Here is a 21,848-nt window from a genome sequence, read left to right on the forward strand (position 1 = left end):
CTGGTCTTGGCTCATGAGCCATGGGATGAACTTGGCAGCAACACAATGCATTCCAAGATTCTGTTTCAGGATTTCATGACATGGTCCAACTGAAATGTTACATTCTTGTGCAATCTTTGAGACAGTCAGTCTGCAATTAGCACGCACAATTTTGTTGACGTTCCTGGATGCATTGCCCCTCTAACTTTGCCATCTTGAAATTTGCAGACTGTGCAACACAATGTTCTACTTAATACAGCACTGAACAGTAGCTAACAGACATACAACAATGGCAGTTACACATTAAACACAGGTGTGTGCAGAGATGCCAAGCGCATTTCACTCCAACACACCACTGACTCGAAATTACGAATGTTCCACAATTTTTTCAACAGATCTCATACACCATCAGAGGCAGGGCCACCTGTGAAAGAAGCCATGCCATACAGTAACTCTTCTGCAATCACTGCACAGCTTTTTATGTCAGTATGCCAACCAAACAGCTGTCCACCAGGATGAATGACCACCAACAAACTGTAACCAAGAACAAACATGCAACCAAACACAACATGCTTGATTTCAATGGCTGCTTCACAACCCAAACAATCTGGATCCTTCCCTCCATCACCAGATTTTCTGAACTAAGCACTTTGGGATTGTCCTTGCTACACACCCTTCACTCCCAGAGTCCTCCTGGCTTCAACCAAAGTTAACCCACTGTCCCAACACCTTCCACCCAACAGTTTTCCTTTTCTCTGTCCTGTCACCTCCTCCCTATCCAAGTCACCTTCATCATGTGATGCATCTCACTGACTCCGATACCTGTGCATCCCATGTCTAGATCAAACACCTGCCACCCCACCCTCCCGCACTCTGAGCCAGAAAACCTGCTCTTACCTCTCACCTTCTCTCCCTCTATCCACCCCACCCAACAGAACTCCCAACTTCTAAAGCCCAACAACTGAAATCCAATCCCAGCAAGTGAAACTATTCTATGCAATTATACTAAGTAAAATGTTAACAGGGCCAGGAAAATGGGGCATGTGAGTAGAGGCGTGAATTACAGAGTGTTCTCTATAGGCTTCTTAGCACTATCTGCAGTTAGAACTGGTGGGTCAGGGAACTGTTTCTGATCATTCAGTATTAAGCTTGGGCTAATAGACATATATTTATTTACTGCCATTACTTCTAGGTAGTTCATCTTTGTCCCTTTTTGTATGTTATGAGAGGCCTCATTTTGCACCTTGTAATTTCAGATTTAAGCAAATACTGTGCTGAACGGCACATTGAAATGTGTGGTATCGAGATAACAGCCGATAGTGCACGTGTTATTATGCTTAAAACAGTTGTAATATAGTGTTTGTTTTTCAGTCCTAGTTGCACATTTTTTGTTTTATTTATTTAATTTTTATTTATTTATTTTCTGTTCACAGTAAGGCTCTTTTAACTTCTCTGGATCATCTTGAGATCTGTGTGTCTGTATCACAATCACATATCAGAATAATTTTCTGATTTCTGATGTGTGGTCGTGATACAGACTCAACAGGTTGCTGACTCAACCATGTAGACCTGAGTATGGTCCAGGGGGCCTGAAACGAGTCACAGTTTAAAAAACAAATGAATAAATTTTTAAATAAATGTGAGCTGGACTGAGAAATAAACAATATATAAAAATTGTTTAAAACGTGAATATAATTACTGTTCTATCAAGATGAATATGTTGGCTTTAGTGAGTTATTAAGCTGTCAGTTTACAGGACACCTTGTGGAAATCTGGATTTTTTTTTCTGAGACGCATTGAATCATTTCTACTGCACCTATCTAGAAAAATTAATTCATTCAGTGTAATGGGTGACTTTAATGTGAACTTGTTAATAGATAATAGAAACAGAGTAGACCCTGACACCTGATGTGCTCTTAGAATGGAAGTGGTAGATTTTCCAATTAGGGTAACAGCCAGTTCCAATACTGGTAGTTTGTAGAGATGTATAGATATAATAATTACCTGTCAAAAATATTATTAATGGCCTTTCTGACCATGATGAACAATTCCTCACCATAAACCATGTAAATGTACAGAGAAAAATAAATTTCTTGGAAGTCTCCTCGAGTTTGCTGCTGGATCCTAAAAATCAACATGATACGATATTTCAAAGATACACCTATCTGCTGTCTTCAGGAGAATGCTACTGCTGTTGAGTCTCACTGAAAACTGATGCTGAGGCTGCAAGTTGTCATCCTATATAGGCCTATATGTTGCACCCACCACAATCACTGGCCCCAAGAGTGGGCTGATGGTGCCACCCCTCGTAGAACACTGGCACAAATAATATATCACCCTCAAAGACTATTTTCAAACATTTGGTCTGGCCACACAAAAGAACTTTGTGTTTTGATTCGAGGTAGTAAAAGATTTCATATCCTGCTAAGAGGAAAACCCTTATCTTTGTTAATCAAATTGTCTGCCACCCTAACTTCAGGAGCCTCTTTATAAACACTGTTCCACAAGCTGCAAGTACTGGCAACTATCAAAGTCTTATCAAATTTCTTTGAGGTACATTGTTTAAATGAAGGACACAGGATGAAATTTGATGAGACTCTGATAGATGTCAATACTTCAGCTTTTTGAAATAGTATTCATGAAGAGGCAATTGAAATTAGGTTGGCAGACAATGTGATTAATAAAGATAAGGGTTTTCCTTTTAGCAGGTCATGGAACCCTACACATGCATCAAAACATGACACTCTTTGGTGCAGCCAGCCCAAGTGTTTGAAAATAGTCTTTGAGAGCAATATATCATTGATGTCAGTGTTCTACCAGGGGCAGCACCACCAGCTCAGACATGGGGGCAGCAACTGTGGCAGGTGGCACTCAGCAACAGCAGCATTCTCCTGAAGATGGTGGACAGAATGATTGACAAAATGTTGTATCATGTTCATTTTGTGATCTGGTGGCAAAAAAGGAGACTTCCAAGAACTATTACACTGGGGAAGCCTACAGTGTCATAAAAGAAAATATCATTTGATAAACTTGACGATTATAAACAAACACACCATGGAGAACTTTGATCGTCAGCTATGGTACAGTTTGCAAATTGGTATCTATACATGCTGCTGTTGATGTTAATTCCAAATTCAATACATGTATTAACGAATTTTATTTGAAGAAATGTTTCCCAGTGAGATAGTAAGAGAAAACCTGTTTAAATCAGGTTATAAGCTTTGGATTACTAATGGCAGCAAAATTTATTGTAGAATGGAAAGTGAGCTTTATGCAGTAGCTGAGAGATCAATTGATCCCAATAAGATTAGACCTTGCAAACTGTACAGTAGAATTCTTAACAAGACCATCAAAGAACATATTCTTGAAAGCAGAAATTGATACCTCAATCAACAAAGTGTAAATTGATACCTCAAACAACAAAGAAAAACCTATCTGGAACTTCAAAGAAGGAAGGGAAAAGTGCAGTTTGTAGTTAAAATATCCAAATAAAAAATGAAGACAATCTTGTTAGTGATGGAAAACAGTTGCTGATATATACAACAAAAGCTTTTTAATAGTAATGGTACAAACAAGATCCTGAGGCTCCATAAATGAAGCCATGAATTTTCCTTGAGCCAATGTACCTAGAACAGAGAAAAGTAAAAACTCTCCTAGAGTTGACAACAGTTATGAATGGCAGCTTGCTCTAAATGTAGAAGAATATATGTAAATGTAGCTGAGTAGGAAAAACAGTCCCATAATATCTGAATACAGCATTAGTAGTGTGCTGTTTGACACAATTATGTCAATCTAATATCTAGGTGTAACATTGTGGAGCAGAATGAAATGGAATGAACATGTAAGGACGGTAGCAGGAAAGGCAAATAATCAAATTTCGTTTATTGAGAGAATTTTAAGAAGGTGTGGTTTTTTGTAAAGGAGACTGTGTGTATAACTCTAGTGCAACCTATTCTTGAGTACTTCTCGAATGTTTAGGATCCACACCAGGTCAAATTAAAGGAAGACATTAAAGAGTTTGGAGGTCGGCTGCTAGATTTTTTACTGGTAACCTCAGTCAACACGTGAGTATTACTGAGATACTATCTTAACTCCAATGGGAATCCCTGGAGGGTAACCGACATTCATTTCATGAAACACTATTGAGAAAATTTAGAGAACCGTCATCTGAAGTTGACTACAGAATGATTCTACTGCCTCCTTTGTACATTTTGCATAAGGACCATGAAGATAAGATAAGAGAAATTATCGCTCATATGGAGGCATATATACAGTCATTTTCCTTTCGTGCTCTATTTGCATGTGGAATGGGAAAGGAAATCTCTAGTAGAGATACAATGTGCCTCCACCATGCACTGTACAAGGCATATGGAGTATGTTGATGTAGATAATGAAGTTATTAAAATGCTGCTTCAGCCATGTAGCTAAAATCCTTTTCCATATTTTCAGTGCATCACTTAAGCAAGGAATAATTTCTAAAATGCTTTTGTAAAACCACTGTATCAGAAGGGAGATAAGGCAGATAATAATATCTGCCAATCTCACTACCCACACATTTTTCTAAAAACTAATACATGCCAGGCTCATTAAGCACCTTAGTGCTCATCCATGAAAGTCAGTTTAAATTTCATGTATGGTTATCAGCAGAAGATACAATACTTACATTTGCAGCTGATGTTTCAGTGTTCTACAACAAAAAAATTAAAATGGTTGGAGGGTTTTGCATCCTAACAAAAGTTTTTGAGTATGTCAGTCACTAAATACTTTTACACAAAGGTACATACCTAGGTATAGTGGAGCAGCAGTAAAGTTGCTTAATTCATACCTTTCTTTCTAACAGAAAGCAGAAGGTTGTATTGGTTGGTTGAGAAGGTGTTCAGCATTGGCAGAATGGGTATCATCAAATGTGGAGTGCCTTGGGGCTCAATTATGGCTCCCTACTTTTTATTATTATATTAATGGCCTACCTCTTTGCATAGAATATTGAAAATTCACCATCTCTACTGATGGCACTAATTAATAATTCTGTGCCGGCTGCTTCAGTCCGGAGCTGCGCTGCTGCTCGGTCACAGGTTTGAATCCTGCCTTGGGCATGGATGTGTGTGATGTCCTTAGGTTAGTTACGTTTAAGTAGTTCTAAGTCTAGGGGACTGATGACCCATAGTGCTTCGAGCCATTTGAAGCATTTGAATAATTCTGTAGACAAACATAAGGTGGAACCTAATAAGTTTTAGGAATATTGTGAAGTGGTTTAATGTGAATGGCATTTCTGTTAATTATGGTAAAACAAGTTTTATTCAGTTTCGCATTATCTCTAAAGCTGAAGAAATATGAGAAAAATGAGGTGGTTGGCAAGTAGCTTGCGTGGATGCTTCAAAATACCTGAGCTTACAATTCGATAACAAATTAAACTGGTCAAACCACATCCTGTAAACATACAAAAGGCTGTGTTCTGCAGCTTATGCTTTACACACCTTTTGCATTTCTAAAAATATGGAAACGACGAAATCAGTTTATTATTGTTACTTTCATGTCATGATGGTGTAGGGAATCACATTTTTGGAAATCAGCCACTGGCTAGAAAAGTGCTATATGCACAGGAAAAAGCCATAAGAAACATAACTGGAATCCATACCCTAGAACTGTATGCAGAAATCATTTTGATGAATTTAAAATCCTCACACACACTGCACAATATATATTATACATCTACATCTACATAGATACTCTACACTGTACAGTGCGTGGTGGAGGGTACCCTGTACCACTATTAGTCATTTCCCTTCCTGTTCCACCTGCAAATAGAGCGAAGGAAAAACAACTGTCTATATGCCTCAGTATGAGCTCTAATTTCTCATATTTTATCTTCATGGATCTTACACGCAATGTATATTGGTGGCAGTAGAGTTGTTTGTCAGTCAGCTTCAAATACCGGTTCTCTTAAATTTTCTCAATAGTGTTTCTCAAAAAGACTCTTGCCTTTCCTCCAGGGATTCCCATTTGAGTTCCTGTAGCATCTCTGTAACACTTACATGTTGTTTGAACCTATTGTTAACAAATCTATCAGCCTACCTCTGAATTGCTTCTATGTCTTCCTTCAATCTGACCTGGTACAGATCCCAAACACTCGAGCAGTACTCAAGAACTGTTTGCACCAGCATCATTTTTGTGTTCTCCTCTACAGGTGAACCACTCTTTCCTAAAATTCTCCCAATGAACCAAAGTCGGCCATTCACCTTTCTTGCCACAGTTATTCACACAATCGTTCTATTTCATATCATTTTGCAATGTTACGACCAAATATTTAAATGACTTGACTGTGTCAAGCAGGACACTAGTATCTAAACATTACAGGTTTGTTCTTCCTACTCATCTGCATTAACTTACATTTTTCCACATTTAGGGCTTGCTGCTGTTCATCACACCAACTAGAAATTTTGTCTAAGTTATCTTGTATCTTACCGAACGAAAGCGCTGGCAAGTCGATAGACACACAAACAAACACAAACACACACACAAAATTCAAGCTTTCGCAACAAACTGTTGCCTCGTCAGGAAAGAGGGAAGGAGAGGGAAAGATGAAAGGATGTGGGTTTTAAGGGAGAGGGTAAGGAGTCATTCCAATCCCGGGAGCGGAAAGACTTACCTTAGGGGGGAAAAAGGACGGGTATACACTCGCACACACACACACATACCCATCCACACATATACAGACACAAGCAGACATCTCACAAGCAGACATATTTAAAGACCAAATATGTCGTCTGCTTGTGTGTTTGTGTTTGTTTGTGTGTCTATCGACCTGCCAGCGTTTTCGTTCGGTAAGTCACATCATCTTTGTTTTTAGATATATTTTTCCCACGTGGAATGTTTCCCTCTATTATCTTGTATCTTCCTACAGTCACCCAACTTTGACACCTTACCGTACACCACAGTATCATCAGCAAACAACCACAGATTGCTGTCTACCCTGTCCGTCAAGTCATTTATGTATATAGAAAACAACAGTGGCCCTATCACACTTCCATGGGGCACTCCTGGCAATACTCTTGTCCCTGATGAACACTTGCTGTTGAGGACAACATATTGGGTTCTGTTACTGAAGAAGTCTTCGAGCCACTCACATATCTGTGAACTTATTCCATATGCTTATACCTTTGTTAAAAGCCTGCAATGGGGCACCATGTCAAATTCTTTCTGGAAATCTAGACATATGGAATCTGCCTGTTGCCCTTCATCCATAGCTTGCAGTATATCTTGTGAAAAAAGGCCAAGCTGAATTTCGCATGAGCGATGCTTTCTAAAACCATGCCAATTCATGGACATAAGTTCACAGTCTCAAGAAAGTTTAATATATTTGAGCTGAGACTGTGTTCAAGGAATCTGCAGCAAACCGAAGTTAGGGATATTGGTCTGTAATTTTGTGGGTCCATTTTTTTATCCTTCTTATATACTGGAGTCACCTGAGCTTTTTTCCAGTCACTTGTGACTTTGAGCTGGGTGAGAGATTCACAATAAATGAAGACTAGGTAAGAGACCAACGTCGTAGAATACTCTTTGTAAAACTGAACTGGGATCTCATCTGGACCTGGTGATTTATTTGCTTTCAAATCTTTCAGTTGTTTCTCTATGCTGGGGATCCTTATTATTATGTTGTCCATACAGAATCTGTCCAATACTCAAGTGACAGTATGTTTGTACGAGTCTCGTGTATGAATGATTTCTTGAATGGTAAATTTAAAACTTTGATTTCCATTTTGCTGTCTTCAACTGCCACACCAGACTGGTTAACAAAGGACTGAATGGAAGCCTTAGACTCACTTAGTGATTTTACATATGACCAGAACTTTTTCAGGTTCTTTGTCAGATCTTTTGCTAAGGTGTCGTGGTGGTAGTTGTTCGCTCCCCCCGTATATCTTTTCACAGACCCATGAATCTCTACTAACCTTTGCTTGTTGTCATTTGTGCATTCTCTTTTGAATCAAGAGTGCAACAGCCTCTGCTTCCTCAGCATCTGCCGGATTTCATTATTAAACCACGGTGGATCTTTTCCATTTCCATTTCCACTTACTAGGCACATAACTCTCCAGACCACAATTTACAATCTGCTTAAACTTTGCCCAAAATTCATCTACATCCATCTTACTGGAACTAAGCAATATCAATTCACTGCCTAAGTGAGATGCTAACAATAGCTTATCTGCTGTGTCTAGCAGACACACTCTCCTAGCCTTCTTGACTAATTTATTAACTTTTGCAATCATAGAAGCTATAATGACATCATGACCACTAATTCCCTTATCTATACTTACATCATCAATAAGGCCTGGCCTGTTCGTAGCTACAAGGTTTAAGATATTTCCATTGCATGTGGGCTAGTTGCTCAAGACAGTTTACAGAAAATGTGTTCAAAAGTATTTCACATGATTATCTGCCTGTAACCCCTGAATCCGTAGGCATCCCAGTCTATACTTGGTAGGTTAAAGTCGCCCTCCAACCAGTATTACTTGTCTGGGTATTTATGTGCTATTGACCATAGACTTTCTTTGAATGACTCTACGACTGTCATAGAAGAATCAGGAGGCCAATAAAAACCTACACCTGTCATATGCGACTGGATAACTTCACTGTCACACTCAACTTCGACCTTAATAGAGGCAATATTTTCATCAACTGCAATGAACACTCCCCCTCCTATGGTCTCTAATCTGTCTTTCTGATATATCTTCCAAGACTCACTAAATATCTCAGAGCTGTCCACCTCGGTTTTCAGGCAGCTCTGGGTTCCAGGAATAATTTGAGTGCAAGAACTTTCCTGGAGGGCAATAAATTCAGGAACTTTATTACGAATACTCCGACACGTTACAGCTAAAATTTTGACAACTGAAGTATGTTTATTCTGAACACCATCTGACTTCCTTGCTGTGTACTGTCTGGCGAGTGTTCATTAGAACTCCCCAGTACCCTGCTACCCGAGTAGCTGCCTCCATTGTACAGTGCAACCCTGACCTGTCAAGGGGACTCCTACAAATTCTCACACTATAATGCAGGTCTACAAATCTGCAGCTGAGACTGTCACAGAGTTGCCAAAGCCTTTGGTTGAGACTCTTCACTTGGCTCCCAACCAAAGGACCCTGATCAATTCCAGGAACAATGCTACAGATTGCGAGCTCTGCTTGCACCCCACGTGCAAGGCCAGCAGTCTTCACCATCCCTCTGCCAGCCTCCCGTATCAACTGAGGACGACCTCAGAACCCAGGCAATGACAGGCATTGTGCCAATCTGAGCCACAACTTGGAGACCACTGTACCTTGCACACTTGATAGCCTCAGGCAAGGCTGTCTCCACATTTTGGATGAGGCCTCCTGGCAGACATACCAAGTGCACATTGGCTTTCTATCCAGCCCTGAACATTATCTTCCTAAGCGACTCCATAACATGCCTAACATTGAAGCTCCCGATAACTAGTAAACCCCTTGCCACTTGTTCCTGGTTGGACCCTGCTGAAGGAGCGGCCACCTGTCTACTCACAGGCTGAGTGGGCGAGGCCAGGCAGCCAGTCTTCACATTGTCCCTGTGCCTCGAGCAATGCAAACACATTACCACCCACCACTCTCCCTGCTGAAGGATGGATCCAACGTGTTGGCTGCACTAGGAAGTGCCTCGGAAGCTGAGCTCATAGGCAAAACAAGCGACACCTGAGGTGTCCCTTGCAACACATGAGATTCTCTGCCACTGCAACACCGTGAGGTTGCAGCCTGAAGGTGACTGACCAAAGCCAAAAGTACATTCAGCTGTTCATGAACTGCAGCCTTCCTCCTGCATCTGTACACAGCATGCACACATCCTAACCATCCTAGCAAAACTAACTGAAGAACTAAACTACACTGAAGAGCCAAAGAACCTGGTACACCTGCCTAATACCATTTAGGTCCTCCACGAGCACTCAGAAGTGCTGGAACACTACATGGCATGGACTCAACTAATATCTGAAGCAGTGTAGGAGGGAGATGACACCATGAATTCTGCAGGGCTGTCCATAAATCCGTAAGCATATGAGTGGGTGGAGATGTCTTCTGAACGGCAGATTGCAAGGCATCCCAGATATGCTCAGTAAGGTTCAAGGTTCATGTCTGGGGAGTTTGGTGCCCAGTGGAAGTGTTTAAGCTCAGAAGGGTGTTCCTGGAGCCACTCTGTAACAATTCTGGACGTATGGGGTGTTGCAGAGTCCTGCTGGAATTGCCCAAGTCCATGGGAATACACGATTGACATGAATGGATGCAAGTGATCAGACAGGATGCTTACGTACATGTCATCTGTCAGAGTCGTATCTGGATGTATCAGGGGTCCCATATCACTCCAGCTGCACATGCCCCACACCGATACAGAGCCTCCACCTGCTTGAACAGTCCCCTGCTGACATGCAGGGTCCGTGGATTCATGAGGTTGTCTCCATAACCGTACACGTCCACCCACTCGATACAATTTGAAATGAGACTCGTCCGATCAGGCAAAATGTTTCCAGTCATCTACAGTCTAATATCAGTGCTGATGGGCCCAGGCAAGGTGTAAAGCTTTGTGTTGTGTGGTCATCAAAGGTGCATGAGTGGGCCTTCGGCTCCAGAAGCCCATGTCGATGACATTTTGTTGAATGGTTTGCATGCTGACACTTGTTGATGGCCCAGCATTGAAATCTGCAGCAGTTTGTGGAAGGGTTGCACTTCTATCCTGTTGAACAATTCTCTTCAGTCATTATTGGTCCCATTCTTGCACAATCTTTTTCCGGTTGCAGCGATGTTGGAGATTTGGTGTTTTACCATATTCCTGATACTTGTGAAATGGTCATACAGGAAAATTCATACTTTATCTCTACCTTGGAGATGCTGTGTCTGATCACTCATGCACCAAATAAAACATTATGTAGGTGTTACCGACCGCAGCGCCATATTCTGCCTGTTTATATATCTCTGTATTTGAATACACATGCCTATACCAGTTTCTGTGGCGCTTTAGTATATAAAAGCAGGCAGAATCCTAGATATGCAACTTACTACACTCCTGATGTGTCACCAATGATGCTGATGTGTTAATCAGCTGTGGAGCTGGCTGTTGAGCTAGCAACTACTGCGCTACAGACTGAATGAATTTACACATACAAAAACGTGAGATTAAGCCCCTGAAACAGAAAAAACATACATGGAATTTAATTAATATAGTATGAGGAAAACACAGAAAAGGATAACACTTAACTTACCATTCTGTAGACATGTATCAGCTGAGAGCTGGAACCTGCCTGGCTTTTTATATGAATGGATGGTTGCTTCCAAAACAAAACAAATGAGCAACTACTACGCTACAGAGTGAATGAATTTACTTTTACAGAAACATGAGATTAAACCTCTTAAACAGAAAAACACGTGCAAAATTTAATAAATATAGTACAAGAAAAGCACAGAAAATGATAAACACTTAACTTGCCACTCTGTAGACGTATATCAGTTGAGAGCTGGAGTTGACTGACTGGCTTGATCTGTTTCATAAGGGAGAAGGGCCACTTTTTAAACCTAATATTATGTATTGTAATCGTGGTACTAGAATAAAAAAAGATATACACTATGAGAATACAAACCTGAGTATGCTACAGAAGGGGGTCCATTCAAGTAGCTCTCCCTTTATAAATTAAGGGTTTAGTAGCTCTTGTGTATTAAAGAAAATTAAGATAACTCCTTCTGCAAGTGTAATTTTACATTACAGAATATTTCCTGAACTGCAGTGTGTAATATCCTTGTTCCTTTAACACTCAGTTACATTCCCAGATCCTTATTTGTGTGCATATTTCTTTATTATTGCAAACATATTTAAATATTTTTATTTCTTCTGCAATAGACTCTAATTTGTAGATACATTAATATAAAATAGATTAGAACTGTTTCATAATACACTGAAGCACCAAAGGAACTGGTATAGGCATGTGTATTCAAATACAGATATATGTAAACAGGCAGAATACTGTGCTGCGGTCGGCAATGCCTATATAAGACAACAAGTGTGAGGCACAGTTGTGAAATTGGTTACTGCTGCTGCAGTGACAGGTTTTCAAGATTTAAGTGAGTTTGAACATGGTGTTATAGTAGGCACATGAGTGATGACACAGCATCTCTGAGGTAGAGATGAAGTGGGGATTTTCCTGTACGACCATTTCACAAGTATACCTTGAATATTGGGAATATAGTAAAAAATCAAATCTCTGACATCACTGCCACCAGAAAAAGATCCTGCAAGAACGGGACCAATGGCAACTGAAGAGAATCGTTCAGTGTGCCAGAAGTGCAACCCTTCCACAAACTGCTACAGATTTCAATGCTGGGCCACCAACAAGTGTCGGCATGCGAACCATTCAACGAAACATCATCAATATGGGCTTTCGGAGCCGAAGGCACACTCGTGTACCCTTGATGACTGCATGACACAAAGCTTTATGCCTCGCCTGGGCCTGTCAACACTGACATTGGACTGTTGATGACTGGAAACATGTTACCTAGTCGGACGAGTCTCGTTTCAAATTGTATCGAGTGGATGGACATGTATGGGTATGGAGACAACCTCATGGATCCGCGGACCCTGCATGTCAGCAGGGGACTGTTCAAACTGGTGGAGGCTCTGTAATGGTGTGGAGCATGTGCAGTTGGAGTTATATGGGACCCCTGATACGTCTAGATACGACTCTGACCGATGACATGTACATAAGCATCCTGTCTGATCACCTGCATCCATTCATGTCAATTGTACATTCTGATGGACTTGGGCAATTCCAGCAGGACAATACAGCACCCCTCACATCCAAATTGCTATTGAGTGTGTTCCGGAACACACTTCTGAGCTTAAACACTTCCGCTGGCCACCAAAGTCCCCAGGCATGAACATTATTTAGGATAGCTGGGATGCCTTGGAATGTGCTGTTCAGAAGAGATTTCCACCCCCTCATACTCTTACAGATTTGTGGACAGTCCTGCAGGATTCATGGTGTCAGTTGCCTCCAGGACTACTTCAGACATTAGTCGAGTCCATGCCACGTCGTGTTGCGGCACTTCAGTGAGTTCTTGGGGGCCCTACACAATATTAGGTAGGTGTACCAGTTTCTTTGGCTCTTCAAAAAGTACAATAGAATGTAACCACAACTAACTAGTAAAACTGATATATTGTTATGTGTCTAAGGTGCCATTTAACCCAACTTCCTAAAACTGTGACAAAGAATGAATGCAGAAGTAGCTGGGAGTGCTCCATGGCCAGAAGTCAATGCCCAAGTTGTCCCAGTCTACTTTCATTCAACCACAATGGAATACTGGGATCCCAGAAACTTGCATGTGGCAGTTGTGCTTGTACCCGTATTACAACAGCCTTCCAGGGCCCAAAGAGTTTGACAAGACAAGTGAAGAGTACTAAACCTTGGCACAGTTATTCTCACATTAGCTCAGCCTGCACCTGAGTTGTTTCCAGATTCTGGGGTCAAGATGACTTGCTGATAATGTGTCAACAGATTCTTCAAGTCAGTGTAATATAGCAGTTAGTCAGTCTTTTGTGACATGTAATGCTTTCATGTCTAAAGGGGTACAGACTTCGACAACAGTCTTCAGTATGGGATGATGAGCAGCCTATCCATCTATGTTTCCCACAAAGCAATTAATCAAGATGGCTTGCAGCTACTAACAGCTGCAGGGCATGAACATTTGGACTGTTACACAGTAACCTATTCAGTACTGCTTGTGAAAGCAGCTGTGTCATACCATCTCTGCTGCAATCATCCAATATCATATTGTGCACTCTTGGTGTTTTTATTTGTAGTGGCAGCTTTGAAATATTCTGCTTATTGTAATTTCTCACTTTTTCCAGTGCTGATATTAACAGAAGTCTTCTTGGCCACTCAATCAGGTGCCAGTGTCTGACTTGTACAACATTCTAATGACAGACATCACTGTGACTGTCAGGTGTTTCTGTGGTGGCAAACTGAGTCAAATACAGCTACAGTGAAGTGGACAGCAGATGGAATGGTGTCAAAGTGAACATAGGAAGACCAAGTAGGGGTGGAGGTCAGGTATAAAGGGAAGAGCAGCTCCCTCAACAGCTTAGCACATCACAAATTCTTGTTGATGATACTGAGGTGTGTCACTGAAATACTGTGCCAGGTAGACATTTGTACCTAGCCCACGAAGAATCCTACATATTAATCATGTATGGGAGAGGTACAGCCAGCCATTCCTCAACTGCTGGTAGTGCAGGAATGGACCCCTTGCAAACTCCAACCAACCTTAAATGACTTTTAGTTGCTGATAAATTGTCAAAAGCAGAAATTTATTAAGGAATGGTATTTAATTTTAACCATTTGAATGACACGTGCAGGACATTACTACTTTTGGGCTCAGTGAGGTGTAAAAGTCAGATTAACTGAAGCCTTTGATACAGTTTTACCAACTCATAACCAAACTATCACCTTCCAATCTAACATATATCTCGAGATATGCTACAGATTTATCTGTCACCACAACAAACATTAAAAAAATCATATAGTCACAAAAGGTGATATTCTGTTCTCTTTCTGTTTGTGCATGTATTACATCACTCAACCCAACATGATTAGTTCATGGGATGCATTTATAGAATAAAAATCTGCTTCAGTTGCCAGTATTTTCTTACTTTATTCTACAACCAATTTCTAAGCTTACATCTTCAGATATCACCAGTTGTGAACAAGAGAAGGGCCTACTAATGTGCAAGTATATGGTGTGACACACTAAAATGAAAGCCACAGTTGTGGAAATTGATGTATTACATAATTATGGGAATATAAAAGAGTGGCAGTTGGGCCAGCCACTTGCGTAGAATCAAGCCGTGTCAAGCAAGCACATGGTACTAAAACAAAAATACTTACCTTGGGAAGGGTTCTGGACAGAAATGAACTCAATGATAATGTAAAAAAATAAGTAACTGAGCTCATATATAGGACTACCAACCACAGCACCCACCTGGAAAGATCTCACATAGAAGCATTACCCTCAGCCCTGGTCCGCAAGTAGATTTCCCATGCCATATCCCCACACATTCCCCATACTCCAATCACCTCAAGAACCAGCTACAAAGGAGTGCCCCCTTCATCACCCAGTATCATCCTGGACTGGAACAACTGAACTGTGTCTTTCGCCAGGGCTTTGATTATCTATCATCTTGCTCAGAAATGAGGGACACCCTACCCAAGATTCTACCCATCCCTCCTAAAGTGGTGTTCTGTTGCCAAATCAACCTCCACAACGTCAAAGTGTATCCCTGTGCCACTTGCAATACCAACCCTTTGCCACAGGGTTCATATCCATGTGGAAGACCCAGGTGAAAGACCTGCCATAGACCCACCCAGCAGTCCTGTCAGGGGCTTATCCTACCACATCAGAGGCTAGCCATTGTGAAAGCAGCTATGTCATACCGTCTCTGCTGCAATCATTGCTCAGCTTTTTATACTGGCAGACGACCAATCAGCTATCCACCAGGATCAATGGCCACCACCAAACTGTTGCCAAGAGCAATTGTGCTACAACAATAAGCTATACATAACACGCTTGATTTCAGTTTCTACTTCATAACCTGGGCCATCTGAACTATGCATATGTGACTTAGCCTTACGAGACATTCTGTCACCCTTGAAAGATTTTAGCCAAAGCCTGTGGGAATTAGCATGAAGCTGTGGACAATGAGGGTAATGGACAGGGCACACTACTTATGTAGTGTGTAACAAGTTAGGAATTTGGGTTGGATATGAAGCTTGCTCATATAGCCAAAGTGGTTAATATGTCCACTCATGTAAAGTGTGAAATCTGGGTTTGAGTCCCAGTCTGGCACAAATTTTCATTTGCTGCCACTGAATTTATTTCAATTCCCACTTGTGGCTAATTTGCAATTTCAGTTTTTTCATGCATATACGACATGTGATTAAAAAAATATGGGAATTTTTTTTATCTTGTTGGTACACATGTTCCTGATATATGTTTGCATTTTCAGCTGTTTTGAATATTTAGTTTATTATTGAAAGTTGAAAAGGTTACATGTGTTCTCGAGTGCTCGGTGAATTTTTACTTTTGAAAAGTATGGGTCAAAGAATTTGTATTAAATTTTGCTTGAAAAATGGAATAAAGTGCAGCAATGCATTCAAAATGTTGACTGTGGCTTTTGACAAATCTACAATGAGTGAGGCAAGAAGTTATGAGTCATGTATATGTTTCAAAGACGGTCGAGAAAGTGGTGAAGATGATGACTGCCCTGGACTCCCTAGCACATCAATTACTGATGACAATGTGGAAGAAGTAAGGAGAATGGTTCTGGAAAATTGCCAGATCACCATCAGAGAGGTTGCTGATGATGTTGGCATATCCTTTGGCTCATGCCAAGCAATTTTTTTTAATGTTTTGGGGATGAAACATGTAGCAGCAAAGTTTGTTCCAAAATTGCTGAATTTCGACCAAAAACATTGTAGAGACATCGCTCAGGAGTTGCTGAGTGATGTTGACGGTGACCTATGACTGACAAACTGCCTATTGGCTTCTGTCTCGGGTTCTTCGGCCGACGTTCATCTAATGATTTTTCTGACGTTTCGCCAGCACGAGTGGCTGGCATTGTCAAAGCTTCACCCTCCATTGCCGGTGGTGAACTGGAGCCGAGCTCGCGGGCGCAGGCTATATGTACCTGGCGCGCCAACGTCCGAGGGCTTCTCTGCGGTCATTTCCGGTGCGGTTCTCCTCTTGCTACCTGCGACGGTCGTTCGCTGCAGTACGGGAAGCCAGGATCCGTTGACCTTAAGGCTCTCCTCTTTCTTGTTCAAACTGTTTGCGTGTTTTTGTATTTCTACAGCTTCTCTGAACAAGCGCGTGTGATAGTGCTTCTCTACAGCCAGAACTTCCGTGTCGGCGAATTTTATTACATGGTCGGTCTCATTCAGTGCGTGCTCTGCCACGGCCGATTTCTCCACCTGCCCCAACCTGCAATGTCGCTTATGCTCTTTGATCCTGGTGTTAATGGATCGTCCAGTCATTCCGACATAAACTTTTCCGCATGTGCATGGTATGTGGTATATTCCCGACATTGCAAGTGGGTCTCTTTTCTCCTTCGCCGATCTAAGACACTCTTTGATCTTCCTTGTCGGTTTGAAAATCGTCTTTACGCCATGTTTGCGCAATATACGGCCGATTCTGTCCGTCACTCTGGGAATGTATGGCAGAAAGGCCGTACCCGACAATTCTTTTTCCGGTTCCTTACTTCGCCGAGGTTTGGGCTCTGTTACACTTCTAATATAATTTGTGGAGTAACCATTGCTCCTCAGGACAGTTTCCAGGTGTTGCATTTCTCGTTTGAGGTGTTGCGGCTCACATATTCGTCCTGCTCTCGTTGCGAGCGTACTAATCATGCCTCTTTTCTGGCTCGGATGGTGGTTTGACAGTTTGTGCAGGTATCGGTCCGTGTGAGTCGGTTTTCGATACACGCTGTGTCCCAGATCTTCGCCGTCCCTTGTGACCAGAACATCTAGAAATGGCAGTTTCTTGTCCTTTTCTACTTCCATGGTAAATGTTATGTTGGCATGGAGGCTGTTCAAGTGTCTTAGGAAGTCACTGAGCTGTTCTTCACCATGGCTCCACACCACGAAAGTATCATCGACGTACCTGTACCACACCTTAGGTTTGCAAGTCGCCGAGTCCAGTGCCTGTGCTTCGAATTGTTCCATGAAGAAGTTGGCCACCACTGGACTGAGAGGACTACCCATGGCGACGCCTTCCAGCTGTTCGTAGAAATCGCCATTCCACGTGAAATAGCTCGTGGTGAGACATGCATGGAAGAGCTTTCTGATGTCTAGCGGAAAAATGGAACCGATGTGCTCCAGAGCGTCACTGAGCGGCACTTTCGTAAATAACGAAACAACATCAAAGCTGACCAGGATGTCGTTTGGTGCAAGTTTCAGTTTCTTCAGCTTCTCAATGAAATGTCCTGAGTCCTTAATGTATGTGTCGGTCTTCCCCACGTGTGGCTGGAGCATAGAGGCCAAGTGTTTTGCCAGTTTATATGTCGGTGATCCAGGAGCGCTAACGATCGGTCTCAGTGGAACGTTGTTCTTATGGATCTTGGGTAATCCATACAGCCGAGGTGGTAGGGCTTCTGTGTTGCGCAGGTTTCTCTGTATGTCCGCCGGCAGAGAAGACGCCTTGATTAATCGATTCGTATTCCGTGTGATACGTTGCGTCGGATCTGCGCTTAGTTTTCGATACGTCGTCGGATCTAATAGGTCTCGGATCTTTTGCTCATAATCTTCGGTCTTCATTACGACGGTCGCATTCCCCTTATCGGCAGGCAGTACCAATATACTCTTGTCGGCGTTGAGATTCTTAATGGCTTGTACCTCTTCTTTCTTCAGGTTGCAAGCTGGTGGTTTTGCTCGGCGCAGTATCCTGGCTGTTTCCGTGCGTATTTCCTCTGCCCTTTCACAAGGAAGGGAATGAATGGCTGCTTCGGTGTTGGCAATGATGTCCTCCATAGGTATAGTTCTCGGGATGATAGCGAAATTCCCTCCTTTTTGAAGAACAGACACTTCCTCTTCGGTCAATTGTCGTTCAGTGAGGTTGACCACTGTGTGTGACATGTCGGGAGTCGCCTTGTCGGTGTGCTTCCGGTATCTTTCAAACTTTTTCTTCTGTCGATCGGTGCAGCGCTCGAGTTCGTTCTGCATGCTCCTGTGAGTGATGCTGTCAATCTTGTCCCAGTCGTCTCGATGCATTCTGCTACTTAGTTGATAGAAAAGGTCCAGAAGTTCCTGATCCGTTCTTGCCAAGTCTCTCCGTGTTGTATGTATTCGCTCACGAAGAAAAGCTCGTTCCATTCTGTCGTAGATACGATGTGCTTGGGCGGTGGTGAATAGGCGCTTACATCTCAAGAACTTCGGTGTAGCACATACATCTCGGCAATGTGACAGAAAGGCGAGAGAGGACATCAGTCGCGCTTTCTTCTTCCGTCGTTGGTCAAGGCGTCGGTACAATCTGCAAATCTCCTCCCCGTAGAGGCGTAATACAAAATTGTTGAGGCTTTCGTGGCCACTTGTTGACAAACTGCCTATTGGCTTCCGTCTCGGGTTCTTCGGCCGACGTTCATCTAATGATTTTTCTGACGTTTCGCCAGCACGAGTGGCTGGCATTGTCAAAGCTTCACCCTCCATTGCCGGTGGTGAACTGGAGCCGAGCTCGCGGGCGCAGGCTATATGTACCTGGCGCGCCAACGTCCGAGGGCTTCTCTGCGGTCATTTCCGGTGCGGTTCTCCTCTTGCTACCTGCGACGGTCGTTCGCTGCAGTACGGGAAGCCAGGATCCGTTGACCTTAAGGCTCTCCTCTTTCTTGTTCAAACTGTTTGCGTGTTTTTGTATTTCTACAGCTTCTCTGAACAAGCGCGTGTGATAGTGCTTCTCTACAGCCAGAACTTCCGTGTCGGCGAATTTTATTACATGGTCGGTCTCATTCAGTGCGTGCTCTGCCATGGCCGATTTCTCCACCTGCCCCAACCTGCAATGTCGCTTATGCTCTTTGATCCTGGTGTTAATGGATCGTCCAGTCATTCCGACATAAACTTTTCCGCATGTGCATGGTATGCGGTATATTCCCGACATTGCAAGTGGGTCTCTTTTCTCCTTCGCTGATCTAAGACACTCTTTGATCTTCCTTGTCGGTTTGAAAATCGTCTTTACGCCATGTCAGCTTTGATGTTGTTTCGTTATTTACGAAAGTGCCGCTCAGTGACGCTCTGGAGCACATCGGTTCCATTTTTCCGCTAGACATCAGAAAGCTCTTCCATGCATGTCTCACCACGAGCTATTTCACGTAGAATGGCGATTTCTACGAACAGCTGGAAGGCGTCGCCATGGGTAGTCCTCTCAGTCCAGTGGTGGCCAACTTCTTCATGGAACAATTCGAAGCACAGGCACTGGACTCGGCGACTTGCAAACCTAAGGTGTGGTACAGGTACGTCGATGATACTTTCGTGGTGTGGAGCCATGGTGAAGAACAGCTCAGTGACTTCCTAAGACACTTGAACAGCCTCCATGCCAACATAACATTTACCATGGAAGTAGAAAAGGACAAGAAACTGCCATTTCTAGATGTTCTGGTCACAAGGGACGGCGAAGATCTGGGACACAGCGTGTATCGAAAACCGACTCACACGGACCGATACCTGCACAAACTGTCAAACCACCATCCGAGCCAGAAAAGAGGCATGATTAGTACGCTCGCAACGAGAGCAGGACGAATATGTGAGCCGCAACACCTCAAACGAGAAATGCAACACCTGGAAACTGTCCTGAGGAGCAATGGTTACTCCACAAATTATATTAGAAGTGTAACAGAGCCCAAACCTCGGCGAAGTAAGGAACCGGAAAAAGAATTGTCGGGTACGGCCTTTCTGCCATACATTCCCAGAGTGACGGACAGAATCGGCCGTATATTGCGCAAACATGGCGTAAAGACGATTTTCAAACCGACAAGGAAGATCAAAGAGTGTCTTAGATCGGCGAAGGAGAAAAGAGACCCACTTGCAATGTCGGGAATATACCGCATACCATGCACATGCGGAAAAGTTTATGTCGGAATGACTGGACGATCCGTTAACACCAGGATCAAAGAGCATAAGTGACATTGCAGGTTGGGGCAGGTGGAGAAATCGGCCGTGGCAGAGCACGCACTGAATGAGACCGACCATGTAATAAAATTCGCCGACACGGAAGTTCTGGCTGTAGAGAAGCACTATCACACGCGCTTGTTCAGAGAAGCTGTAGAAATACAAAAACACGCAAACAGTTTGAACAAGAAAGAGGAGAGCCTTAAGGTCAACGGATCCTGGCTTCCCGTACTGCAGCGAACGACCGTCGCAGGTAGCAAGAGGAGAACCGCACCGGAAATGACCGCAGAGAAGCCCTCGGACGTTGGCGCGCCAGGTACATATAGCCTGCGCCCGCGAGCTCGGCTCCAGTTCACCACCGGCAATGGAGGGTGAAGCTTTGACAATGCCAGCCACTCGTGCTGGCGAAACGTCAGAAAAATCATTAGATGAACGTCGGCCGAAGAACCCGAGACAGAAGCCAATAGGCAGTTTGTCAACAAGTGGCCACGAAAGCCTCAACAATTTTGACCTATGACTATTTTCTTTGATTACAATGGGCTAGTAGATCATGAGTTCCTGCCTTATGGTCCATAAGAAATACTACCTAGAAGTTATGCACCATTTGCATGAAGCAATCCAAATAACGCAACCAGAATTGTGGCAAAACCACTTGTGAAAATTGCATCACAATAATGCTCCCAGTCACCCCTCAACACTTGTTCATGATTTTTTAGCAAAAAACAAAACCTTTATGTTTCCTCAGGCACTGTATTTTTGGACATAGCCCCTTGAGATTTCTCTCTGATCCCGAGCCTGGAGAGAACAATGAAAGGATGTTGTTTTACCACCATTGATGAGATAAAAACAGAATTGCTAAAGGAGCTGTACACCATAACAAAAAGTCAGTTCTAGAAGTGCTTCCACGATTGGAAAAAGCACTGGCACAAGTGTATTATATCTGAGTGGGATTACTTTAAATAGGACAAACCTGACATTGATGAATAAATAAAGATTCATTAAAAAAAAACAAAAATTCCTGTTACCTTTTGATTATATATGGCTGTGGGATCAAAAACACGTCTGAAAGAAAAGATACCACATACATAAATATATGCACTGTAGCCACAATTAATTATCATTCATTTCAGATACATCCTCTGTCTGACCTCTTTGGGAAACAGCATGAGGCTGCAAGCAT

General features: G+C 42.6%; 1 protein-coding gene across 1 annotated transcript in view; it reads left to right on the top strand.

The window, feature by feature from the left end:
• Positions 1–21,848, top strand: part of LOC126259222 (quinone oxidoreductase-like) — a 93,904-nt gene that overhangs the window by 2,425 nt on the left and 69,631 nt on the right. The window lies entirely within an intron of this gene.

The sequence above is a fragment of the Schistocerca nitens genome, chromosome 5 (assembly GCF_023898315.1).
Source record: "Schistocerca nitens isolate TAMUIC-IGC-003100 chromosome 5, iqSchNite1.1, whole genome shotgun sequence".
In the NCBI taxonomy this organism is placed as follows: domain Eukaryota; kingdom Metazoa; phylum Arthropoda; class Insecta; order Orthoptera; family Acrididae; genus Schistocerca; species Schistocerca nitens.